The sequence below is a fragment of the Photinus pyralis genome, unplaced genomic scaffold (genome assembly GCF_008802855.1).
Source record: "Photinus pyralis isolate 1611_PpyrPB1 unplaced genomic scaffold, Ppyr1.3 Ppyr1.4_LG1, whole genome shotgun sequence".
NCBI classification, from domain to species: domain Eukaryota; kingdom Metazoa; phylum Arthropoda; class Insecta; order Coleoptera; family Lampyridae; genus Photinus; species Photinus pyralis.
This window is the reverse complement of record NW_022170249.1, coordinates 12,375,400-12,402,601: the sequence shown is the minus strand read 5'-3', so window position 1 is coordinate 12,402,601 and position 27,202 is coordinate 12,375,400. Positions and strand designations below refer to the sequence as shown.

Below are 27,202 nucleotides of genomic sequence, written 5' to 3'. Positions count from 1 at the left end.
AGTAAGTTCGGTAATTTAATAAATGAGGCGTTGAAAGCCAAAGTGGTACAAGTCCCAAAATTGCAGTTTTGAGATAACACCGACCTCTATATGTTATTGGGGAAAAGTACCATGTGACAAAATTTAAAAATTCTCACTTTTAAATTAGACCTGTAGATTGCGCTAGTGAGATCTGCATAATAACGTTTTATTCAAATCGTTCAAAGGCAAAGTGGTACAAATGTGACTTATACCACTTTGCCATTAAATGGAATTGCAGATATATTATTAGTGCATTTTTCTTGTAATGGTGAAATGTGTTTTGTCGACATTAAAAATGAGTTGTAGTGATACTGAAAGTGAGCCACTTCCTTCTAGTGAAAGTGAGTACGAACCAGAGGATTACTCATCATCAGAGCCATCAGATTCAGGTAAGTAGGCGTGGTTACAAATTCAATGGTTGCACTTCAAGAAATCTGAGCCGTACAAAATTTTTTATAAAGAAACGCTCAATGAAGACTATCCTTTCAATGCTATTAGTTTACTGCCAAACCGAAGAGGTGCTCCTAAAATGTTCAAGGCCATCGAGCTTTCGTCTCTGTATCAGGGCCCACTTGAAATTAATGATAAAAAGAAGAAAAATATGGAAGAACTTTTTCAATTTATTCCTCCGATTCATCAAAATTACCTACTTCAAGGATGTAATTGGAAATTGTGACGTTGAAGATCCTTGAAGAATTGGAAGAAGAAGATGATGACAGTTAGTTTCCCCATTGTTTTGGAATATACTCGTGTTTTTATTTTTCATATAAATTATGTTTTATTTCCTCTTTTGGTAATAAATTTTTAAAAACGTTTTCAATTTTATTGTGTCTCATTGCAACGTTTTTTAAAGGTATAATAACTTTTTGTTCTTATTATTAGAGAGCAAAAAATCTATTATTGTGGTATACCCAAACATATATTAAAAAGTATTGAAAGTCATAGTGGTCTAAGTCACAAAAAAGGTCAAAAAGGTAACAAAATTTTAAAAATCAGGATTCAGGATTTTTTAATTGACGTGCAACTTTAGGTTAATTTATCTAAAAACAAAGTTTTTGGACTTAGACCATGCTGGCTCTCAAAGCCTCAAATGATCTCACAATATTATAAGTAAATAGAACACTGTAATATCTAGATCTCAAATGTCAAAGTTTAAATTTAAATGACTATCAAACAAATGCACTATAATTACAATTCGATTGTATCGAAAACCAGTATGTAGTCAAACGTCGAAAATAAAAAAAAATTACTTTTGAACTCTGGTTGTAACGGCCTTTGAGCTCAGAAGCGCACTGTTCTGCCTTATCTGTAACAGATAACAACAAACAAATAAGAGGGATAGTAGATAGTGCGGCACAATAATATTGCGGTAGAAATGTACAACATCTGATACTAATCAGGTACTCGTATACTAAAACCGTAATTAGTACTCAATAAGAATCAATAATTTAAATCACTACACTAGCAAAAGCAAAATTTTGATTTACAATGGATTGTCCGTACTAAATCGGTGATGACAAAAACATAAACGTAACGTTAACTCAAGAAAAACGATGCACAACAACCTAATTCAAAATGTAAATGGGATAACACGAACAAACTCTTCGGAGTAACCAAAAATCGTAGATATCTGTTTCGGACTACGTCTCGGTAATTCTAAAGAATAATTTACAAAGGAGCGGTATCTAAATATCTCGTATAACACTCTAATCTGATATAATGTAATCAAGCTAACAAGAATGAATTTTTGGAGTAACAATAGTAGGTAATGTAGATCAAATCGGGTCTCGATATCGGTAAGGTGAATCTTCGTAGCGACAAAAGCAAAGTACGTAAAATCAGATATATCGGACCGATTCACAAAGATACCTAATATTCACCAAAAGGTTTCGTTTGCGCCAGCACATCAGAAATGATGAGAAACACTTCAAAGAAATATGATTATAGCCGAAACAATAAGCCCTTATTCAGACAGATATGTCAAGTAAAAAGTAATGGCGTATGGAGAAAAATTTGCACTTAACTATGTGTACCAGATACTCTCTGCACGAAAAGAAATACAACGCAACATCAAATTAAGAAGGGATGGAATTAGAAGTTTCACGGATGGCCTCTAGTGGCGAAAATAAAGAACTAAGGTAATATCAATCATCTTAACAAAACGGGTTTGTAAAGGCTTACCATGGTTTCAGAATACATCGAAAATTCAGCAAACAATAGAAAGCAAATGTCTGACTTGATGACGCTGATACTGGACCTTCCGACCCTCTACTACTACTGCTGCAATGTGTGCTGCTTCTTTTAGTCAAGAAGCTCATCAGAAAAAGTTTGGTAATCTTGAATTATCAAAGATTGACGATAACAGAAATGGATTATTTACTTTTGATAAATGTAAAAACGTGAGTTGAAACATTTACTTTAACAAATAATATAATTTTCATGAAATATGCGCAACTGTATTATATATTATTCCCTTGTTAGCAAATGAACTTCTGCCCCCAAAAAAAGAGATTTCGTTGCTAACTTTTTAGGATAGTCTGCATTGGTTATACGCATGCTACTTTATAGCCCTCGATTTTAGACGCATTGCGTAATACTATCAAACTATCCCACTTTACACGCGACAGAAAACTTGTTTTGATTGACGTCGAATACGTAGTTTGTTGTGATCCCGTTCAGAAATGTAAGCGACCAGATCGTCTATCGAAGAAGTTAAGCACTTGAGCTTTAAAAGTGGATCTCTGATCGCCTTACAGGTCTTAATGCTGATTGATGTAAGACGATTGCACGATTTGCTTAACTTCGAACTGCAACGCTGATCCAAATTCGGATGTTTGTATTCATTAGGTTTCTCTAAAAGTAACACGGTAAAATTCAGTGCACGTCGCTACAGAAACTTTTAAGACAATTAAACGCTAGACAGGATCGCTCAAGCACTAGGCTAAAGAAAAGTTAACTATTTAAGAGCCTATTTAGTTATTTACACGTAGACTCAACTCGGAGCAAAGGGACGTGGCCACATGCAGAAGTGAAAACTCCCAGAAGGAAACTGAAAATTTACAACTCCCAAACTTATTCTGACGACAACATAAATAAGACGAAATTTATTGCATCGATTTTTTATGGATGTCTCTACAATACAAAACTTCATAATTGAATTTTATATTTATTCCAGTTTCTAATTGACATAATAAATGATGCATAGTTGGCAAAACAGCAATGAAACGAATAGAACTAATTTAAGTAATTATCGTGAAATTTACTTTACATTGAAACAAACAATTTCTAACAACTCAACAAAGTTTAATGATGACAATTCTGTTACAGTTCAACTGCTATTCAGGCATAATTTGTGTGGACGTAATTAAATTTCAAAGTTTCCGTATTACAGAAATTAAATCAAAGCAAATAAAATAATTAGAGTGGCTGGGAATTTTATATTGTTGTCCAGTTTTTTTTGTAGTATTGAATATTTTGTATTCGTGATCAAATAACAAACAGAATTTATTTTCATGCGGCATTATCTTTCATAGCAGTAACTCTAGATTTATAACAACAACAAACTAATCTAAGCGTTCATTTTCACAAAGGCCATGGATGCGAGATGCCATTGTTTTTCTCACGTTTTGTTTATCTTTCATCATCGAAGCATAAGGACGCTAGAATCTCACCCTCTCGCATTGTCGGTCAACTTCTATAGTGTGCTCTTCACATATTTGTTAGTGCCTTTCATAAGAAACCTGGTACAGATAAAGTAGATAGCAGCTCTAAAAACAGCTCCATTCACTCGACTATATTATATTATCTTGGAATATTGCGCTACTTTTTACTGATCTCTAGAGAAGTCATATTTAGATTTTTCTTTTTTTCTGTATTATACAAATGCATACTAAGGAAATCTTTTGGGACGTAACAGAACGCAAATGTATTTTTTACGTAAAGGTTTTTTTTTTGAATTCAGAATACGTTCAAATTCTGAATACTACACTTTGGCATTGTCTCTCATTCACTAGAAAACACGGGTAGATAATATCTGCGTTGTTGTACGTACTTTGGCGATTAGTAAAAAGAATTTTAGAGTTTATTATGTTGAGCTATAAATTTAGATATACATTCGTTAATTAACTTTCTCACAAATACATTCTGTGTTTATCGAGGAAAAGTTCAGACAAAGAAATTATTTGCTCGCTTAAACAATGTATCTCGATGCGAGGGGTTAATAGCCTCATTACGTTGGCTTGTATGACTGCTGGGCTTAACATTACAAAATGGCAGAGGTATGTTATTTAGAAATGAATTTGGATTGACGATTTAATTATAAAAGTTTCCTTCGCGTAATTTTGTCAATTATTGTAAATGCTACAGCTTTGCCCGAATTAGGTTGCTATAAAGCTTTCCTTTGCGGCCTTGTCCCGTAATTATAATCCCGTAATTTTACTTTACATGCAAAATTGCAGGTAACTCGCAATTTGTCGCGAACCCAAACTTTAAGCGGCCAGGTTTTTACCCGTAGTTAAACTGCTAATCCTTACTACTATTGGGTAGGTTTCATTCAATCAAATGCCCATTTTAGTTCTTGAAAATCGCACACGAGTCTTTCCACAAAAGTGGGGATATTTATACGTAATCGCTCCAAAATTGTTAAAATTCTCACTCGTAGCTTTACTACGAACTAACGAAGAGTAGCTGGAAAAATATATAAAACCTGGTCTCTCTTTGCTTATCTCGCACCGCACACTGTTATCGAAAACGTACACGGTGTTATCGTCAGACAAACTGTCTTTCTCATTCGCTATGAAGCGGTATAGGTAAATTTTCATATCTTGAACAATATACAAATTCGAAAAAAATATTATTCAATTCTAAGCCGACCACCCGTGTTCAGGAACTCTAATCAGAGTAAACTGAACATTTTACTGAGCAATTGCACCATGATACATTCGAACATTTTAATTGATAGGTTTGCAACGAAGCCCAATTGCGAAAGGAGAACTACTGTAGACTGTTAAAAACTCCGGTCCAGACCCAAATCCCCACAAGAATATTATAATAATATTTCTCAGTATCAAAAATAAAGATCTTCCATAGTGTTGTTATGTATTAAGTTAAGTTGCTATACAAAACCCAATTACAACATTTTTGGAATCTTTAGGAACAATCGAAACTTTTGGCACCTTTGCAACAACAAGAAGTGTACCATCCACCTTATTCGAAAAACTTTCAGAACGGTTCAGGGGTTATCCGGAATCCTAATCAGAACTCAAATCTAAGGAAAATATTCGCGACATAAATTTTGCTAAATTCTTTCCTATTCTTAACCCATTTATTTACCTGGGAAGTACACAAAAAGGTAAGTATCAAAAATACTTAACAACATCACGAACATGAGAAGATCATAAACCCTTTGTAATGTAACCATCCGTTGCAAACTGTCTTCGTGAACTTTTAATTAAATTGTGGAAGATTTAGGGCTTCTCTTGCAATTTTTTGGTTGAAAACGCCTAATTAAGGTGCCCTGTGCCATTGTTATTAATTTCATGTTCGTACCTGATCGTATCGGGGGGGCTTATTAGCGTCACGTACCTCAAAATAACACCAAAGAGGGATTTAACGTGAGAACGACTACTGGACAATGGCAGTGTTAATGATAATTTTGGTGGAATCTGGAGGCAAGAATTCTGAAACCTGAAACACAAAGTCGAATTCATGAATTCTGAGGTATGGCTCCATAAGCGTTGGAGAAATGGATTGCTCATGTGTCAGTTCATAGGTATCTTAGTCCCCAAGTTGGGATCTAATACGCAAAATAAGTGAAATATTATTTTACTTATATAAGTGGAACAATTTCGGAGGAACTACCATAATTTAAAATTACTACTTTTGGGGTTAATGGGGTTTCATGTGTCTTTTACTCGATATTTCCAGTATAATACTGATTTGTGCAAGGCAAACGTTCCCTAAGCCACCCACAAAACACCTGTCCATGTTATTAATTTGAAAAATGCATCTACGTTAGCCGCCTCCAAAATTTCAAAGAATTTATTAACCAATTACCTGAAGTAATTCAAGGTACGAAATTAAAGAAATTAACATAAAAGAAAAACAGCTAACAGGACCAACCAACATGTACCTCGCAAATAAGTTATCGATAGACTTAGTGTTAATGTTCCAAAAGCTCCGGTCAATTGTCATTTTCAAACAAACAGACACACAGACACTAAAGTAACGCTGCTTCTGCGTAAACTCGGCTACTTTACCTTTACTTGAAACTCGATTTTAACGAACTACCTTTCTTGTAGTTCCATTTGCAAATGGGACCTTTCCAACTTGCTTTTTCACAGATACTGAGAACAACTGTCCATGACAGCACAACGCCTTCTTAAGGCGAATTACTTCTTCGTATGAGTGAACCGACTTCAAACTAACTTCTACAACACTTAACTTTCTTCTACACAACTTACGCCACCTAACAGATAACTTAAATATACGGCCATGGGCACGACAAAAAGGTCATCCTTCCTCCCTCCTTTAAAAAATAATGCGCGTCTTCGTAAAATCACACTGCAACTTTATTTTGTAAAACAACGATAAATGTTGAAATTTAATTAGCATATGCAGCGATAACAGTTCTTATCGCAGACCGGTGGTAAACTTTTACAATAACTACGCACATAATTTCCAGATGGTCCTTATTTTACTAACACAAAACAATTATTTAAACAAAATAATTCGGATATCACAATGTGTCGGAATTTAACCAATATGATCGGATTTACGTTTACTCTAAAAATTGCCGGTGCGGCTGCCTAATAAAACGCTCGCATGAAGTAGTTTACACAACAATACATAAAGACAACAAAAAGTGGTCATTTCAGAAATCCATTATCTGTTGCCAAAACGGCAACTAGTGTAACGTAATCGACCGGTTAACACTATATCACCGATCAAATCGGGACTTTTACACATCCTAAGTAAATTGACTTGTACGACTTTCATATTATTAATTCGCATTATTTGGTAAATTTTAGGCTACAGGTTGTTAAAACGGAATGGAAGAATCATGTTTCACTGAAAACCTTAGAACTTTTGACTATACAAGTATACGCTCGGGATACACATGTAAATTTTGTACTAATTAACAACTGAGCGTTTTAATTAACTACCTACTTGCTGGTGTTTGAATTGCTATACAATTATTTGAAGTATGTAACGTCTAGGGAAAGTTCCTACTTTAGTGAAAACGAATTGTGTTCATACACAAGGTAGCTATACACATCAAGTATTGTGTACTATTAATTAGTACACATTTTTGGAAGTATGGAAGTGCTGAAGTTATACAAGGTATTCAACTGACATAAAATGGAAGTTCTTCCCTAATGCAGGCGTAAAAAGAAAGGTTTTAATTATCCATGTAAGAATTAGCACACGTGAAGTACTGAAGTTATACAAGGTATTCAACTGACATAAAATGGAAGTTCTTCCCTAATGCAGGCGTAAAAAGAAAGGTTTTAATTATCCATGTAAGAATTAGCACACGTGATTACTTTCTCTTACTTAGTTTTCGCCGAAAACGTTAAAAGGCAATTTAGTCCTGATTGAAAAAAACAATAATCCGTACTTTAAAAATGCTGCAATAGGCGTAAGATAAACGGAGTGGAAGACACTTTCATTCCGACCAAACAAATTAATTTATCCATCAGAAAGATACAGGTGCCTTAAAGAGACATAGACAGATGGTTTAATTCTCAAAAAATTCTAAAAAAGGTTTCTTCTTTAAATAGGTGGATTCTAAACAGAGACCAGGCTTTAACTTCAAACGGACTTCTGTCAATTCTGTTAATAAAATTTCAAGCTCATTTAAAGCCCAACCGGCTGTTCGTCATGTGGAATTAACAGATGCTTTACTTTATTGAATCTCGTCCACACGGAAAAAGGTTAAGGATTAGTGAAATGAACGGGTAGCTGAATTTTTGGTGCGCGGTGTCGTTGTATTAAATCGTTTACGGCGACTTATTTGTAATTTTTAAGGCGTTGCTTTCTAACCAATTCCGCTCGTTTGACATTCCGCTCTCTTGATTTACTCACGTTGGCAACAGACTAGCAAAGAGTGCGTATCAGATACTCAAAGAGATATGGAAGTATTTATTTATTTACAAGCTTAGGGATTTCCAAGCTTTATAAGTTACGCTGTTTACACGAGACAGCAAGAAGTTTAAACCATTTTCGTAGGAAAAGCTCAACACGAGCTTTCTGTAAATTTAACAGCATAAAAGCTGTGATTTAGTAATTGGTGACTTTTGATCATAAAGGACAGACGCATAAGGTCAATTTATGCAGGTGTAGGGCGTGGAAGAAGAAAAAACTTCGGTTTTATTTGCGTTTCCACTGAAGGTGCAACAAGCGTGAGGTCAAACTGTTGACTTATTGCGATCCTGCGGAGCCTTTCTGGTTTCTAAAGTTATTATATTTTACAAATGAAGAATTTTCAATAAAGCTAAAATAAAACGACAAAAATAGGTAACTCTCATAACAATTCAGAAAAAATTACTTGCTTGCAATCAAAGTTTCCAAAAGAGGTCGTGCCGTTCGCATATTTTAAGTGCTAGGTGTCAATTAGAAGGCACCTATTTCACGTACAGAAATCATAAGCAACAATGGGAATGTCTCCAACCGCATTCTTAAATTTAGTTAGGAAATTAATTCCCGTCCTGCAATTTGATGATCCACCTGAGAAATTACAATCATTTTTAGAGTCGTTTAAATTAGTGAGACCAATTTAAGAGGAGAATGCTGATAACGCAGTGGCTTTTATAAAACCAGACAGGGCCCTTAATTTAATTACTCCCGAAAATTCAATTAATGCTATATTAGACACAAATTACTGAATTAAGTTAAAGGTGAAAGCTCAAGATTCCTAACTGCAAAATTATTAAATTTTAAGCAGAATAACAAAAATGTATCAGTGTTCGCCTCTAAAATCGAATCTCTCGCTGAAAAACTTCAAAAAGCTTACATAACGGAAGGTGTTTCGCATAAAGCAGCCGAAAGTTATGCTGCTCGGCGATTAAGTAAAAATGCTATCTCCGACTAATTATTGAGGCAGGTAGTTTTAAAACAGTTCAAGAAGTTGTTACCAAATTCGTTAATACTAATTCCACAGATTAGTAGAGTAATCTGTGCTAATTTAGAAGTTCATCAAATTCAACTGTTCTCTTTTTTAAACAAAATGGGAATGTTAGAGGCGACTTTTACCAATCATATAGTCTTCCCCTTCGACTTGTCGTGATCGATTATAATTACTTAAAGCTATCTCAAGAGCGGATTGTCGGGAAAGAGTACTTACAAAAGGCCACGATTTGGACGTCTGGAAGAAATATATCGATTGGTAATGGCATAACTTTAAGAGCGAATATCTCGAAATCGGTTTGTCGGAGGAGAGTACTCACAAGGGAAAAATGAATCCTCTGAACGAGAGATATCTATCTGTAGTGTTAGAAGAGGGCGCGTGCTTTAAAGACTGGATTATACACTTGTTTCTTCATATAGAGGTTTGGTAGACATTAAAGCTGAGATTTCTATTCTTAAGCGCTCAAAAATGAACTTGAACCAAATCATTATTACATACAATTTTGAATAAAATAAAATAAAATAATTGAAGGGGTAGAACTTAATCAATAATTGTTGTCACAATCTATGGTGATTTAATAAATGATTTCAAAATATTACAAATAGGACACTGCAATATCTAGATTTGAAATGTTAATGTTTAAATTTAAATTAATTTTGAGCAAAAAGGGGATGAACTGGTAGTTTGGAAAATTATCAATATTAATACAGGCTTCCGGCGCTATAATTGGTAAATTACTATTCAAACAAATCTATGAATTACAATTCGATTGTATAGAAAACCAATATCTAATTAAACAGATGTGAAGGAGTCGTCGAAAATAAAAATATTACCTTTGAACTCTGGACGTAACCTTTTTGATCTCAGAAAGAGCGCTTTTCTGCCTTATTTTTTTAATTTTTTTTATTTTATTTATTTAATGATTTAATGCCCAACAGTTTACACCAATTATAGGACACAATATGAAATAATAAAAGAAAAAAGAACAAAATTTAAGTTTATAAAATATATAGACGCATTTGGATTTTGGATTTGGATATAATTTAGTACATATCTAATAAAGGGAATCTAAAGCCATATCGATAGTGGGAAAAGGGTCATAATTAATGTCAATATTTCTATTAAGTAGATTAAGAAGAGCACATGTTGAATTAATAGGTGAATTACGAGAAATATTTAACCTAGTTTTTTTACAATAAAAAGTGTAGTGTTGTCGAGTATTCACATGAGGTACATAAAAGTTCAAACGTTCTAACAAAGATGGACAATCGATGTGATTGTGTATAAGATTGTATAAAAATCTTACACTAAGCCTTGATCTTCTGCGCTGCAATGACTGTTCGCCCATAACATGCAAAATGTACTGCTGACTTATATGCGGCTCAGGGTAACTCCCGTTTTCGGCAAAATAAAGATATTTGAGAAATCTTCGTTGCACTTTTTCGATATTGGTGATCAGGTAACCCTGCGTTGGTTTCCATACTATTGACGCATACTCTAACGTCGAACGCATAATATAAGGACTTCATAGAGAGAATGTTATGGAACTGTCGACACTGGCGAAATACAAATCCAAGCATCTTTGTAGCACGTGAACACATCTCGTCAATGTGACTTGAGAAGGACAGCTTGTTGTCGAAGAGAACGCCTAGATCCTTAAATGTAGCGCTTCTTGCAATTTCACGACAGCCAACCTTATAAGTATAATTTATAGGTTGATGAATACGGCTATATGACACAACTTGACACTTGGAGATATTCAATGTTGGCATGTTTACATTACACCAATCATCTATTAAGCTGAGGCAAGACTGTAACCGCACACAGTCCGAAACAGATTCAACTTTTGTAAATATCTTGATATCGTCGCGTAGGCTAACACGGTATTATTCAAAACACAAATTAAGTCATTTACATATATGTTGAATAGCAGCGGCCCAGATTCGATCCTTGAGGAACACCAGATGTTGACGCAAACGAGTCGGAAGTAAATCCATTATATGTGACAGTGTGCATTCGATCGCTGAGATATGATCCAAAGAAATGGATGGAAACCCAGCCCTTTCAGTTTTTGAAGCAAAATGCTGTGATTAATTTGGTCAAATGCCTTTGAAATATCGGTATAGATAACGTCTAATTGTTTCTTCTCTTCCATAGCTGCTATGATTTCGGTTGCGATACACACAAGGTTTCTGACGGTTGACTTGTTAGGTATGAATCCATGTTGGTTAGGTGACAATAAATATTTCAGAGAAGGAATTATTTGTAGATAAAGAGTTATTTCAAATATTTTAGCAAAATTACTCAGTATAGATATCGGCCGATAATTACTAAAACAATTTTTTGGCCCTTTCTTATGTACATGTATTAATTTACATTTCTTCCATTCCACGGGAAAAGTGTTTGATCTTATCGAGAGATTAAAAATGATAAAAAGTGGAATATTGAAGGCGTCTGCGCAGTCCCTAATTAAATATGATGGAATTTGGTCTAAGCCCGCAGTGGCTTTGTATTTTAGTTTCTTTATGGCTTTAGCTATGTCTTCGGTTGAAATTTTAGTGATGCATATGCAACTATTATTGTTGTATATCTCCGGTGAGAAGTTGTCTGTAGAAGATGAATGTGAGTAGACAGATTCAAAAAACTCCTTAAATTGGTTAACAATTAGATCCGGATCAGTACATACGTTCCCAGAATCATCAGCAAAATTATCAGGTAGACGAGTCTCATTTCGTTTATCGTTTATAAAAGCCCAGAAGTATTTGGGGTCGCTAAATATTTTGCCTTCCGTTTCCCGTAGGAATGAACTATAATCATCTCGTATCTGTTTCTTGCACAGCCTTCTTAAACGTTGAAACTCGCTAAAGTAATAGTCCGTCTTGCATCTTTTGTATTTCTTAAGGTAGAACCTTTTTAACTTAATCAAATCTTTAGAAACTCTTGAATACCATTTCGGATAGTTGGTCTTCCGTACACCCATGTAATTAGGTACAGTTCGTTCAACACACGTATAAAGTAGGTTATAAAATGTTGCTACAGCATCATCAACATTGGTGCAGTAGCTAAGTGGGGACCAATCAATACAATTAATTTCGTAGTATAATTGAGATTCGCTTTTTTGAAGTTCCATTTATTAGGTACCTACTGTTTTGCGTGGAAAGTTATTATGGATTTCTTTGAGGAAATATGCTAAAGTTATATCTAATGGAGGATGATGGGAGTCAACATTGACCACGGGATCCAGGTTCCCTGTGACGGAAAGATCGGGTACATTTGATAACACTAGATCTAATATTCGATCGTTGCTATTTAGCACTTGATTAAATTGCTTTAAGTCCAGCATGTTGATAAAAGAGGCTCTTTTATCTATTTGCTGATAAAACAACGCAGGGCAGTTAAAGTCGCCAAAAATGAGAACCCGTTGGTCACCAATTAGATCAGCCAACTGTTCAAGATAATTTTCTATATCATGGTTGGTCACTTGTGGTGGTATATATATAGTAAAAACAAGAAAGGAGTATTGAGTGTGTGTGCACTTACAACCAACAACATCAATTAGCGGTGAGCATGCGCTTAGTGCGCACGTGTTGATCGGTTGTGCTGAAATTGCAGTTCTTACGGCTAAAAGAACACCACCACCTATCGCATAATTTGTTAAATCAAAGTTACGGTCACTGCGAAACACATTGAATTTATTACTGAACAGTTTACTAGATGAAAATGAGTTATTTAACCACGTCTCAGAAAAAGATATGAAGTCAAAGTTACACTCACTAGTAGCCGTGAAGACATCCAGAGCTTTAGATCGCAATCCACGAGTATTTTGGTAGTAAAAAGTTAGTGTATTTCTGTTGGGCTGTATTAGTTTTCCGCACGTTTATCAGACACGATTGTTGGTATACCGCGGACGTATTTAATGGATATGTTTTTTTCCCCTTTAGTTAAGCGTTCATTTAAAGTATGTTTCAGTTTGCGATAGTTTTCCAATTCCAATGGAGTACGATCAAAGGAGATTGAGATGTTTTTAACGTCTGGGTGTTCCTTCAGGTCTTTCACTTTACGTATTAGATTCAGTGCAGTGTTAGGAGTTTCGAATGCCACTTTGATTGGGCGACATTTCATAGGGTTGGTGGGATCCAGTTTCCCCAGTCTTGAGGCAGTGAATGTATCATTTAACGTTAACACATTAAGGATTTTAGTAATTAATTGAATATCGGCATTTTCAGAAGCATTTTCTTTTACATTGTACATAATAATATTATTTTTGCGCCGCTGACGCTCACTGAATTCATAAAGTAATCTTTCAGTTGAAATAGAGGAATCGTTGCGCAGTTGTTCTAATGTATGAGATGTAGATTCGTGCTTTTTTTCTAAATCACCTAGTTTGGTTTCCAGCTTGATAATACGATCGTTCATTATGTGAAATGATTCAAGCATATTATTTGTAACAGATAAAAACACAAACAAAAAAATAAGAGGGATAGTGCATAGCGCGGCACATAAATATTGCGATGGCAATGTCTTAACGTTTGACACTAATCAGGTGACTCGAATACTAAAACCGTAATTAACACTCAACACCAATAATTCAAATTACGTTAACTAAACAAACGCAAAATTTTGACGCGACAGCGAATTGTTCGTACAAACCGGTGATAGATGTGCTTACGGCCACAAAATCTACGTCAGAACCAAAATATAGCAAATATTAAACAACTGTAGAGCATTAAATTTACCATTGTGAAAATTTGAAGTTCGCCCCATTGCGTTAAAATAATAAGTCCTGAAAATAAAATGAGCGCTCATAATTACATTACCCTTCCGATCATAAACAATAATTTTGCATTACAGCAAATATTATCTCAGGTATATACAGTGGATGGTGATTGTAATTTTACTAAATTAAGAGGAGAATAAATTTAGACGCATCGTAATGAATTTAAAGAGGTAGGCAATACAATCTGACGATTATTATGTGTTGTGCCAAGACATAAGTTAGTAGTAAGAAGTAAGAAACCAGGAACTGGCAAAGAAATTTCACCGCGATCCCATTGTTGTAGCGATTCTTTAGGAAACGGGATTGGCCGGCTAGTCAGGGAAGAGGTCTTCCAGTGAAACAATCCAGAGCGAATGCAAACCCGCCTGCCAATATGAATGTAAAAATAAAACAAAAATGAAGGACCATACGAGTTTGCAAACCTCCGGCACTAGGGGGTCCTGACGCTGTCTGAATAATCAGCGATAGCTAACATATATAATCATTTGGTTTCAATAACAAATTATTAAAGTAACCAATTCCGTATCTTAGTAATATCAAATATCATTAATAATAATCAACAATCAGAACAGCTGTTTCTTGTAATACCTTGTTTCAGGAGAACCAATAAATAGTAATGATAATAATAAATATGGACAATAGGTCCACAAGCGGAATACCCGCTACTATACATGCAACATATACAAAGGCATAAAGATACACAAAAAATGTAGGCTTCAATTAATGTTGAATGACCAACGCACATGTTACAATATGTTAACAATACCGTTTCGGTGCAGATAAGATATTCGGGAAAGGAACTGAAATGGGGAAATGAAACATATGCTGAAGCGATTGGTCTTCTTTACCCCAATATTTGGGTTCTCATATAAATACAACAGAGAATAGATGAATAGAATTTTCCGGGAAGATGTGATTTAAACTAACCTATAAATAACGAAACATATTGTAATCAGCGTATTATGATACCTGGAATAAGGTTAGCAAAAACTTGATTTACGTTAAGACGTTTAGGTAAATAATTTCGGCAATTTTAACTTGATTCCTCAGGAGTTTCCTAAGATATACGCACCTTCTGGAAGATTAGTTTTCTGCCATTCGGACGACCAAAGAAAAAAATGACATTTCTTCAATCCCAATGATACCAACTCACATTGTTTATTCACACCCTGAAGGCGCATTCAGTCAGACACTCCTATGAGTACATTCAACGAGAAACGGAACAGTACATGTGTTCAAAAAAGATTACTTAATAAACTAAAATCGTCTTAATTACCTTTAATTTGTCAATAATCCGTAGATAAACTGCGATGTCCAATCCAAGAAAATGGACAAATCACAATCACAAGAACAAACTGATGTCGCTTCGGAAACTTCTCTTCTTTATTACGCACACACTTAACTGTACTATTAATTACTCTCTATCGTCGTACTCATAATCCCTTAATTCAACAGACTTTCCACAACTGAATTTTTTCCAAAGAAAAAAATCCGTCCGTCTGTTCATCGTCTAACTCGAGAACGAAAAGCAACAGCCATGAATCTTTCGCCAATCGATTTCTATGCGTTCAAGTTCAAGCATCAGTACTATTGAATATAAGTCGGATTAAAAGTCGTGTTTCCGAGCGATCGGGCAAAAATTTCCATAATGAAAATCGTATGCGATTTTTCGTATTTTGTTAATTTAAAACGGACTTTTTCAGCGAACATTTTACTCCGATATTAATTGCATTGTAGCGGAGTATTAAAAATGTATGGACCAAAAAGGTTTTTTACTTTTGCCAACAAACATAACGTTTGATGTATTTAACAATAATCGCCTTCGTCTTCAGGTATGTGAAATAATGTCCTTATTTAAATATAAAATTGGCTCCTTTAATGATGTTCAACGAAATATCGCAACAATTTTGCCTCTTTCGATTTCATAAAAGAATCAATGAAATATAAATAATTGGCATCAATATGCGAGAGTTTTCATAATTGAATAGGGGTATTTAAGTAGAATTGATAGAACGTATACTTTTAAAAATAAAGCTTGTGTTACGTTTAATCTGAAATTAAGTCTTTTAAGTCCTCATAGTTTCTGTTATAATTGTTAAACTATTTGTCGTTCTTTAAAGTTTTGCTGAAACCTCTCTGCATTACAAATTATAAAATAGAGTGTTACAGTTTCTTCTTACAGTTTTCTACTATACTTGAATTAAAACGCAGTTGTGGATGACTCATCGAATAAAAACTGCTTACGTGATATCCAAATGTCTTAGTTTTTTCTTTGTAATTGTTAATTAAGAATAAGCTAGACCACAAGATACAAGTCTTAATTCGGGTGAGGGCTTTATAAGTGATGGTTATATGTATACAATTTACTTTAAATTGAATGCAACAACTAAGTTCTTTTCAGAATACATAATAGCAATAATTTCAAATTGGTGACGGAAATATACACAAACAATAAGTACGTTATCTTTAAAGCGTGGTTACCATACGTAGAAATGGTTTAGATACGTGAATAATAATAATACACAACTATAGCACATTCGAACGTTTATCTATTGTGTGCTATAGCGCTCTCGCTTTCGGTCGCATTACCCGTTCCATCACAAAGCGATGATAGGAAAACTAGAGACAATCTCCCATACCTTAGATTACCTAAGTCGGAGGTCTTTAAAGTGAAGGTAGAGTTTAAACTTTAATCCTCTCTCAGTTTGTTTTCCAATATAACCGAAATACTTAAGCCGGTTAAGTTTAGCAGTTCCAAGATGTCTCGTCGAGTTAGAAAGAGGAAAAAATAAATATCGAGCGTCTCTCTAAGTTTCGGAACAAAGTGCGAAGGTCTCGGCGTAGAGAAATTCCCAATAATGAGTCTCTCATACGATAAAGTGAATTATATTTCTAATAGCGAAAATTGATTTCTGGAAGCGACACGCTAAATTAATTATATGGCATTTATCCTCGGTGTGTATGTGAAAGTTGAAGAATTCAATTCCTGTCCAAAGACGTAGGGGCAATAACCAAATCTGCACCGCTTTGTGTAAACATAAAGTACTGCCTTGGGCTAATTTCCTTTATGTAACTGCTCGTGTTTTGTTACCATATTTCCCTATGCAAATTGCTTGTCTGCGTGAAGTGCGCAAACAAAGTGCTCTAAGCTTTATCCCAAGAGAAGGTGAAACAATATAAGAGTGATGCCAAACGTAAGGGAAGCGTTTCTCTTTGGTAAATAATCCAAATCTGCGCGATTTTTTCCATTTAGTGCTTTCACGTCTTACTGTAACTTTCGTTATTGGAAAATATTGTGAATTTATGCTTCGACGGCAAATCTTTTTTACCTAAAGCAATTATTGGCGGATTTTTACGCTTTTACGTTCTCGAGTTGACAGGAATTTATTAAAAGTCGTGCAAAGTAAATTTAAAACTCTCCTACTTAGTCGATGTGATCTCTCCAGTGGATTATTTTAAAACCATTCCGATCGGAAGAAGTAAAAGTTACTTTTATATCACACACCATTTTTTTAGAACTGAAGAAAGTAATTACTTTCACGGCAATACCATCATACTGGTATGAAAACTGAACTTTTTGGAATTTGTGCAGAATACTAGCCCTGGACGTAAAATCAAAATTTACCTATCTATCTATTATCAAGGTTTTCAATCACTTTTCTACACTGAGATGAAACGTAAATGTATGTCTGAACAAAATAGTGTACTGTGCGAACGTCCAGCTCTTATTCTGGGCGTCCACACCAAAACACAACGTTTCTATTTTTCCACCACGTATTTTAAGCCAAATAACCACCATTGATGTTTACTTAGTTACAGATGTTAGTGGTACATCATGCCTAAAGCTCCCATTGCAAGACCGAGGCTGATCATTTTTATGGGTAACGCTTCTTCTAGAATCTGACCCGAACAGTTTTGCATCCACTGTTTCCACTAACCGTAGTATAAAACTCGCTTGATAATGCTAATTCATTCTCCAAAGTTTTGAATTTGGGCTATTACATAAGAAAGGGTTGAAATTTCTTTGACAAAGCTTTGAAATTTTGAACTAGAACTGTACAAAATAAAATGAATTACTCTTTGCCACTCACTAGCCCAAATCTTACCAAAAAACAGGGTTGTTTTAGGGCTGCACTATGTGTAAAAAATTTGCTGTTGCTAGCACAGCTAACACCACCCGCACACCTGCGGATGCACGATTCTGCCCTTTTATGTCTAAGAATATGTGTGCCAAATTTGGTTCCAATCGGTGCAACCGTTAACCGAAAATAAGTTTGGCGCAATTGCGCATGCGCGAGTCCTCCGTCACAAAAATGGGCGCTCATTCCCCATGCAATACCTCCCTTACTAACGTGCGGGTGGTAAAAAATGAAGAACGCTCTGAGTCACCCAGTTTAAAAGACACTTCGACGACTTTACCTCTTTCCGACAAGAAACCAGAACTGAATTCAATTTCTACACCAGAACCAGATTCCATACCCCGATTATGAACCCAGAACTACTTTTAATTCATTTTCCGTTTTGTTCTCGTTTTTATTTTCATTATTATTTCCCAGACCTATTAATTTGATAATTAGTTTAACTTTGCCGTTTTACTCACCTGTGTTACTGATGTCGTTTGTCATTATAGGGTTACAAACCTGCGGGCTTTGCGCTACCTAATACAATACCTTGCGTTCTGGCATTTGGTCGGTAGATCGGACTTGAACCCAAGTATCACCATCTCCATGCTTGCTGTCTGATTCAACCGACTTTTAGAAGTAGTCGCTTAAACTGGGTGGAAGTTTAAGGGCCGTGGCCAGATATATCCTTGCCGACCTTATTCGGAGGCTACATCGAGGCAATATTCTTTCCGTTTATGTAAACTAAGGCACCAGTGTTAGGGTCCAGTAAAACCCTGAAAATTTAAGTTGAGGAGAAACCTTCCTGTATACCAATGCTTCTGGTAGGCTTTGTCAGAATCCGTGCCTGTATTGAATTACATTTAATTAGCTGTCCGTTCAATGCCAACACGACAGCGACAACCAATGGCGATGTCTCCAGACCAAGCACCGCCTCCATTTCCACAGTTGCATAACACAACATTTGTTATAATATTTTTTTTGCTAATTAAGTAGTCCTAAATTACTGCGAATCTCGATCCCTGGCTAGCCGGCTGGAGTTACCTGGGCAGAACCCCGTTAGGTATACAAATTTGTTTATTTAATAATGCAATGACTATAAAACCTACGGTGATCTAGTTTGATATATTGTTTTTTTATCAAAAGGAGTTACCAAATACGGATTTTAAAAAATATGATCCAATGAATTTTACTTAGTAATACCAAAGTTTTAATTTTTGAGATTACTTTTTTGCCATCTTGTAGAAAATTCGATTGAAACTTGAAACTTTGACATATGCCTGGCGTCGCGGCCTCTCCCAGGGTTTAGTTAACTGTCGCGGGGATGCGTCCCTGGTAGGTACTACTTTTGTTGCTATCGCGCTGGGCCGCGACATATGCCAAACAATGTGGTGGATTTTGTGGATTAGGGGGGTTGTGGAGGGGGGGGGGGGCTAACTGGGATGATATCCGACCCGAACGGGTACAGCCACAGCTTCGCCACTGGTATATCTGCCTTAGAGGGAACTCTGCTTTCTAGTGATAGCTTCTTCTCCGGGCGTTCATTGGTTTCCGATGTTCCTTTCCTTTTGTCTCGTTCCCTTCCCTGTTTTCCCTCGTGTTCCTCCCCTTTTTATTGTTGTCCTCTCCCTGCGTTACTTTCTGTCCCCTTTTTCCTCCTACTTGGCTACTTGTACTTATGGACTGGAATGTTCTTAAAGAACTTAACCTATAGGAACAAAATTTTGATTATATGTATGTAATTGAACATTATATGAACCTCCTGAAATTCCATTGGTTATAAAAAACAGTCAGTTTTATTTTAAAGGGTTTGTTCAAAATTCAGTAAACAAAACCTCTAAATTCATAGGTTCATTAAATTTATGTTTAAGGTAAATTTTTCCTATATGTATATATTGTTCTTATTTGCAATTAAATTCGAAGTATTTCGCAGAAGATTGCTTTAAAATTAGAATTATGTACCTATTACCAAAAAATATTTGCAGAAAATCCTATAAAAGAGAAGTCTTTTCGAAATCAGTGGGTAACTAGAAATTGTTGCCATTTACAAATTGTATGTTAACGAGAAGCGGCTGCGTCAGATGTTTGTGATTGAAAATGTGACGTATAATCCAATTAGAATCTCGCCATTCTATATTTTCTTGGGTAATTAAATATCATATTTTTGTTCGCCTCTTATGTAAATTTGACGGTATTGTATTAGATCCAACAAGTTATAAAGTAGGGAATTTTTCTTGTTGTTAGTTTCCTTCACGCAAAACATTTTAGTGCCTCAATATTTGTTATTGCATATAGCTATGAAGCATTGCACGCCAAAGAAAGATGTTTTGTCTGTAAATGTTGCCAGCGGGTTGCAACAACGTATTGATTTTTCAGTAAATGTAGCATTTTAGTGTCCAATTTTCAAATGCAGTCGCGCTTTACACTGAAATCAATGCCAAAGATGACATCAGTTACATACAATGCTGTAAATAATTGATTCAGGTAGCAGTGTCTGTTGGCACCAGTGGGATAATCCGATATCGCAGATCTAGTAAAACCTATTGTGGAATAGTACATTTTTAACAACTTGCTCACAAACAAGACACTTTGCGTCAAGGAAATGAAACGAATTTTATAGCAGAAAATTCATAAAATTTTTAATTTGCTCTTCTACAGTTACGAAACTGGGGGTCTTCACAATAAAACAAACTTGACAAATTCAATTTAGATAAACTCAAATTTGTTTCTGCCTTCTTATTGCCAAAACTTTTTTCGTGTAGACGTCAAAGGTAATTGTGTTGTAGACTGTGACTGAAAAATCTTTGCCGTGTGCAATAGCATTTTGTATCTAAGAGGCATCGTATTGATAACAAGACCGCTATTTTGCTGCTCGGTGCTGTCGCTCCAAGGAAATTGAAATGTACACGTGTGAAGCGTGTCGGGAAACATTTCAAAGAATATTTATGTTAAAAGCAATATCCACTAGCGGGTGCTAAACGGCGACGTAACCTGGATTTCGTTGGTCTTTTTATTACACCGGGAAGGAGATTTCTTTGCCGCACCAAGCTCGTGCCACAAAACTTTGTTCCAACTTCAGCACTTTCAGGGACAGCTAATTTTCCGTTTAAAAGTATCCTACTGCAATCTTAATGTATTTTTTAATTACTTTAAGCGATTTAAACGATTACAAGAATCGCTTTTTTCAACTGAGACACAATTGATTCTACGTGGAATAATAAATTGTGGTCGTATTTTATATTTACTTTTCATTTAACCTCGCCTGAGAAGGGTGAAAACCTAATATTTAAGTAGAACATATTTTTGGTAGAATTTGACACTTGTGCATTGAATTTCCAGGCGCTTTTCATATTGTAAGATGATGGCGTTTAGCAAAACATGCACGTTCTCGCTTTTTGCTTTCGGTAGATACTCCCTCAGACCCAGACCTAAGAATTACGGTTGGATTTCAGGATAAAAACGTTAAAAGTGTGTCTTAGTAGTCCGACATAATCTGATTATGGTATATAATCGTATTTTAAAAAAAAACGATATCCTCAAACACAATAAGTATAATCAGTTAGGCTATGTCGCTGCTTTCGTATTCTACAAACGCGTTTATATAATTTTAAGGGTTTTATGAAGGGTAAGAGAACTTTTATCGGTTCTCTTTAAAAAGTAATATTTCAGTGCGTTTACGTGTCAATGCCAACTAACAATAAAGAACCCCCAAGAGAACGGAATTATTTCATAACTATCGTCTAGCGCTACTTAGAGAATCGTTTATTGTTTTAAGGCATGATGATACGATAGTTTTGTCATAAAAAAGACGAATTTCTTTAAAGCTGTTGTGTAGATATTCTTACAACTCATGTTACAGAACAAATAATGATTGCAAATGCACACATTCTGTAACAGTTGTTTAACGTTTTATACAATCCGTTATAACTACATTTTAAAAGAATTGTATAAACATTATAATGCAGTTGTATAGCTATTCTAATACCTTTCATTTCTGCGTTATAATATAGTTGTAATAGAAGTTGTATAAGAAGTTATATTGAAGGTCTTTATGCTAAATAATACAACTGTAGACTGAAAAACACGAGGAAAAACATTATACAATATACACAAAACTATTTCATAGTTAGCATATAACTACAACAGTTTACTCCCTTATGCAGAACTTCTACAATGAAAATGTAGTTATCGAAAACTCTGCCATATAACACAACATTTCTATGGAACTATTATCTTAGTAACTTTTAGAAAATGGAATCGGCTGTGTCTAAGTGGAAAAAAATTAAAAAGAGTGGGCACTTTAAAAGATTAGCCAAAAAGAAATACCACAGAATTCTACAGCATTGCAGTTACCTTTCCGAGGCTAACTTAGAAGTAGAAGGTTTATCGGTAGTACCTACAACTTCCTCCTGCAGTAATATTGAATCGCAAACTGAAATCCAACAAGGTACAGAAAAGGAATGCGACCTTAATAGTGCTAACGAAATCAATGAATACATGATGGATACCGATGAGGAAAATTTCTTACCTTCGCTTTCTGAAATTGACAAGAAGATTAAAATAAAGGAAAAACTTAAAATATGGGCAACGTCTTTCAACATTACTCATTCTGCATTAAGAGAGCTTTTTAAAATATGGAACCAAGCTATTCCTAACCTTCTTCCTAAGGATCCAAGGACATTTCTAAATACTCCCATAAAAGTAGATAATCTGGTAACACTTGAAAATGAAACTTACTGGCACAATGGTCTTACGCCAAATTTAATAATTTGTTTGGAAAACTATTCTCATATAGAATCCATTTCCCTAAAAGTGAACATTGACGGGCTTCCCATATATAAAAGTTCAAAGTGCGAATTTTGGCCAATTTTATGTAACATTCATGAAATCCCAGAAGCTAAACCAATAGTCGTAGGAATATACAGTGGCATTGGGAAACCTGCCAATATATATATATACTTATTTGCAGAGTTTTGTTAACGGACTAAAGCAAATACTCAAAGATGGAATCTTAGTTAACAAAAAGAAAATTACAGTGAAAATTCGATGTTTCGTTTGCGACTCCCCTGCAAGAGCATTTATTAAAGGTGGGTATATTAATTACTTCAATTAAATTATCCTGCTATATAAAAATTTTGTTCAAAGATAAGACAGAATAGTAAATTCTTGAAATTTAGTTTTCTATTTTAGGAGTGGCGAATTTTAATGCAAAACATGGTTTGCCTAAAATGTACAACGACTGGCGAATACTCTCACATATCCCATACTGTCTATTTTCCAAGAGTTGGCTGCAATTACGAACAGATGAAGGTTTTCGAAATCGAATATATGGAGGACATCAACAAAAAAGATACTCCACTGGAAGAACTGCCTATAGATATGATAGAAGATTTATTACCTTCTAAGCTAAACAAAAGACAACCAAGGTAATTGTGGTTCGGTAATAAAGCCAATGCCTACTAACTCAGCTCAATGGGTTCAATTAGAGTTGATAACCGGGCGCCAGGTCCTATCCCCAATGGTATATGCCTCCAGCGGACCAATAGAGGTGATATAGCCACGAATTACCTGTACTAATACTCAACAGTAATAATGAAGTACCCAAGTTCAATGTTAAATAAACGAAAATTATATTTATTGTAACAACAAAATAAAACAAACTCTATGTAAGATGGATTATTGTTAAATAAACTGAATATTGGTTTTAAGATGGACGGAGGTAATAAGGTAGAAACGGAGGATGTAATTTGTAAATAATGCAAGGCCTTCTACAGTTGCAATAAAATCAGCAAGAAATAATATACATAAATATTGACAACTTACCCTGTTGGCCGGACGATAGCTAGAAGATAGCTAGTGGTGAATGAAATATTAGGGGTTGTACAACCAAAGCGCTTTGTTTGCTACCGCCGTATGTGTTTATTCGATGAATACAGCAGCCCTCCGTACTGTCAACTGGCAAGTAGCGTTTAGTCTTACCGCCCAAAAATTACGGTAAGTAAAATGGATAAATATGAAGCTACCTAACTGTAGAAACGACCTAATTGCTAAAATTAAGATGGTTATAATGACCGATGGACGAATAATTAACGGATTGGATGGATCACAGGTGAGTATAGATAATCTCTTGCTTCTTTTGTATGTAGTTTGATATCAACAGGTATTGGTATGCAGATATGAGCCCAGGGTCAGCAACAACAACAACCACAAGGGCTGATTTACGCGACGCTGCTATCCAGTGTGGTGATAAGGAGTTGAACAATAACTTGATTAGTGACTTCCTTAGGTATTTAATTTGACGTTTCAATTTGCTTCAAGATTATGACTTTAAATAAATAGGCTAAAATTTTAGAATTACGATAATTAAGAAATCTGATTAGTTCTTACCCTGATAGTCGACCTCTTTTCCCTCTGAGCCTTAAATCCCACTACTGTGGTTGCTAATTATGAGTACTAATTATCTAACTAATTGTTTCTAAATTAATTAGCTGTACTAATGAAATGCGGAAAATCTGGCCTAATAGTTGCCTTTTAATTACAGGTACCGCAAATCACGTTGCTCTCGGAAAGTACAGGTGTAAAATGAACGAGATATCAGTTTACGCCAAATACGAAATTTTATGTTATCAATTATTCTCCAACATTTTGATTTCTAAACTCCTAAGTGTATATGCAACCTATTCTACATGATTCTTCTCAAACCCAACCGTTATATATCAAAATAAAGAAAAGTAAAAAGAAAGAGGAAAAAAAAAAAAAAAGAGTAGTAGCGTCGCCCAAAACGAGCGGACGGACGGACGGGACGGACAGCCGCCGGACTTCGACGGACGGACGGACGGAAAAAGTGGCAACAATAGGCGCATTTTTTTTATTTTTGTTGGAAATGCGCTAAAATGGAATTGAAGTTTGCGCGATGGCTTATGACGCGGCTAAGGCTCATTCGGTAGGTCATATTTAATACTAATTTATTTGTAGGAAGAAAACAATTTACATTTCAACCAACAGATGCAGGATTTGCAGCGCTTCCTGATGATGAAAATACTCATTAAAGAGCAGCATGGGGGCAAAATTTACAAACCTATTTAATGTTATATATCCTGCAAACAGCAAACCATAGAACTAATTGGGATCCTATTAACCCTGAAAGTAGACCCACAGCCCAAGCACCCACTAAATACCGATAACAGCAAATTGGATATTAATCATGGCAACTCTGGACACTGTTATAGAAAGTCACATAAAATTACTTGATGAGTTTTAATTTTCAGGTAGTATTTGAAATTGGCCATGAGAAAAAGGAATGTTGACAATACTGTTGCTTATTCCAAGAGCCAAAACAAAAGGATCGCCATTTCAGCCCATTGACTGCTTTAGAAGGCTTTCAAAAAATTTATGACCATTAAAGCAACCCGAAATATTTAATGATTACGTCGATAGCCTAAGCTTCATATGTGGAGAGATACAAAGACCAAAGGTATTGATCACTGTATACGATGTTTGGTTGGACAAATTCTTTACGAGAAACTTTTTTACATTGTGTTCATGGGCTGGTGTGCAAAAGTTCCAAATTTCAAAGTTCCATTTTAAATTTTATGGAAGTTAATGGTTTTATTTTTAAAACTTGTGCACTGGCAGATTCCCAAAATGACGCTAGAGACTGCGAAGGATTTTTTTAAAAGCGCTATTAGAAATGTGTGAGGAGAAATAATTTCTTCCAACACCAGAACTTCAAGGAGTAAGAAAGGCCCAAAAAAAACTTATACAATGACCGGTTTTCTCTTTTTTACAGAACGAAGTTGATAGTAATACCTCAGTACCAAACAACATGAAGAAAAGCAAACTTAGGCAACATCAGTTTGATGAAGTTTTGACAGATTCTAATTGAAGATAGTGAACATCCTAATTTACAAGATGAGAGAAACTCATCATAATGGTCTTTGAAAATTGGTTTGTTATATTATCATAAGTCATAATTCATTCATTATGGTAAAGTATTATGTAAGTATCTAGGTAGTTATGTTATTCTACTTTTATAACAGAAACGTTTTATAATTACTTTTATTTGTTTCGCCATGTGAAGGAATTAGATTTAACTTTTATTATATTAAAAAACTGAGAAAAATAAAACATAATATTGGAAATTTTTTTATTTTTGTCGTTAAAATGTACGTATGTAGAGTGGGTATAAATACTATTTCGTTATCATCTAGAACAGTGGCAGATTACATTTCACGTCGCCTATGTAAATATTCATACAAGCGACCTAACCATCCATCTGCTGATTTTATATATTAAGATACGATTGGATTTTATGGGATGCTCAAAAAAATTGTGTTTTTTTACCACCGGGCACCATAAATAGTTATAACATTATTTTTAACATTGCATGTGTCATAGATATAATTTAGTTTTTTTAAGTAGGAACATTTATCTTAAAACGGCCTGAATTTAAAGTAAAATTTTCAAATCGGACAATTTAGAACGTCGTGTATTCAACATTTTTTAAGTTTGGAAACTTTTCTGTTTTTACGATTTGAATCTGATCGATACTAACCTTCGCACATTCTCTTAGCTTATTTGTGGGAAGGGACAATCCATTCTTAAGCAATTTTTTATATAGAAAAGACCTACTTTCAAAGGGATAAGCATTAAAAGTTGACAGTTCTCCAAACTTTCTAACTTCGTCAGTTAAATGTGAGAGGTTGTGTATGATTACTCGTCATATAATTCTTCACCATAAAAATCTCTGTACAGTTTACATAATTCTCTAAAAGTGATTCGGGCCAATGGCAAAATTTGTAAATATTTTTGTGTGAGGCACACCGTTATAGCACAAAAAACAAGAGAAAATGTTTGATAAACTCATCACTAGACAACACTTTTCTCAAAATCACTAATTGCTAATATTAAAGGAATGTGCGATACTCAGTACCTTTTCCAGTATGCAGAGTGTACTCAAGTCCACGGCACAGCGCGATGAATTTTCTGAGGGCATTTTGGCAACTTAATTAGAAAATTTAGATACGATATTAATTCTTCAGGCTCGCCATTTTGTTAAGTAACTTACCAAAATTGCCATCTTTCAGCCAGTAAGACACCTTTTCATTACGCTAGATCGATGAGATGCAATGCATCTCCGACAGGAAAAATCTTATA

The 27,202-nt window shown here is 35.0% G+C and overlaps 1 protein-coding gene and 1 long non-coding RNA gene across 3 annotated transcripts in view; both read left to right on the top strand.

Annotated features, from left to right (window-relative positions):
* The window catches only part of LOC116159575 (zwei Ig domain protein zig-8-like), a 631,052-nt gene that overhangs the window by 81,645 nt on the left and 522,205 nt on the right, over positions 1-27,202 (top strand). The gene's annotated exons all lie outside the window — the stretch shown is intronic.
* LOC116159580 overlaps positions 14-27,202 on the top strand; it is a 43,736-nt gene continuing 16,547 nt past the window's right edge. Inside the window, exons 1-3 of the long non-coding RNA XR_004143010.1 lie at positions 14-410; positions 483-2,159; positions 2,214-2,420. This is a non-coding gene — a long non-coding RNA (uncharacterized LOC116159580). The remainder of the gene's footprint in view (positions 411-482; positions 2,160-2,213; positions 2,421-27,202) is intronic.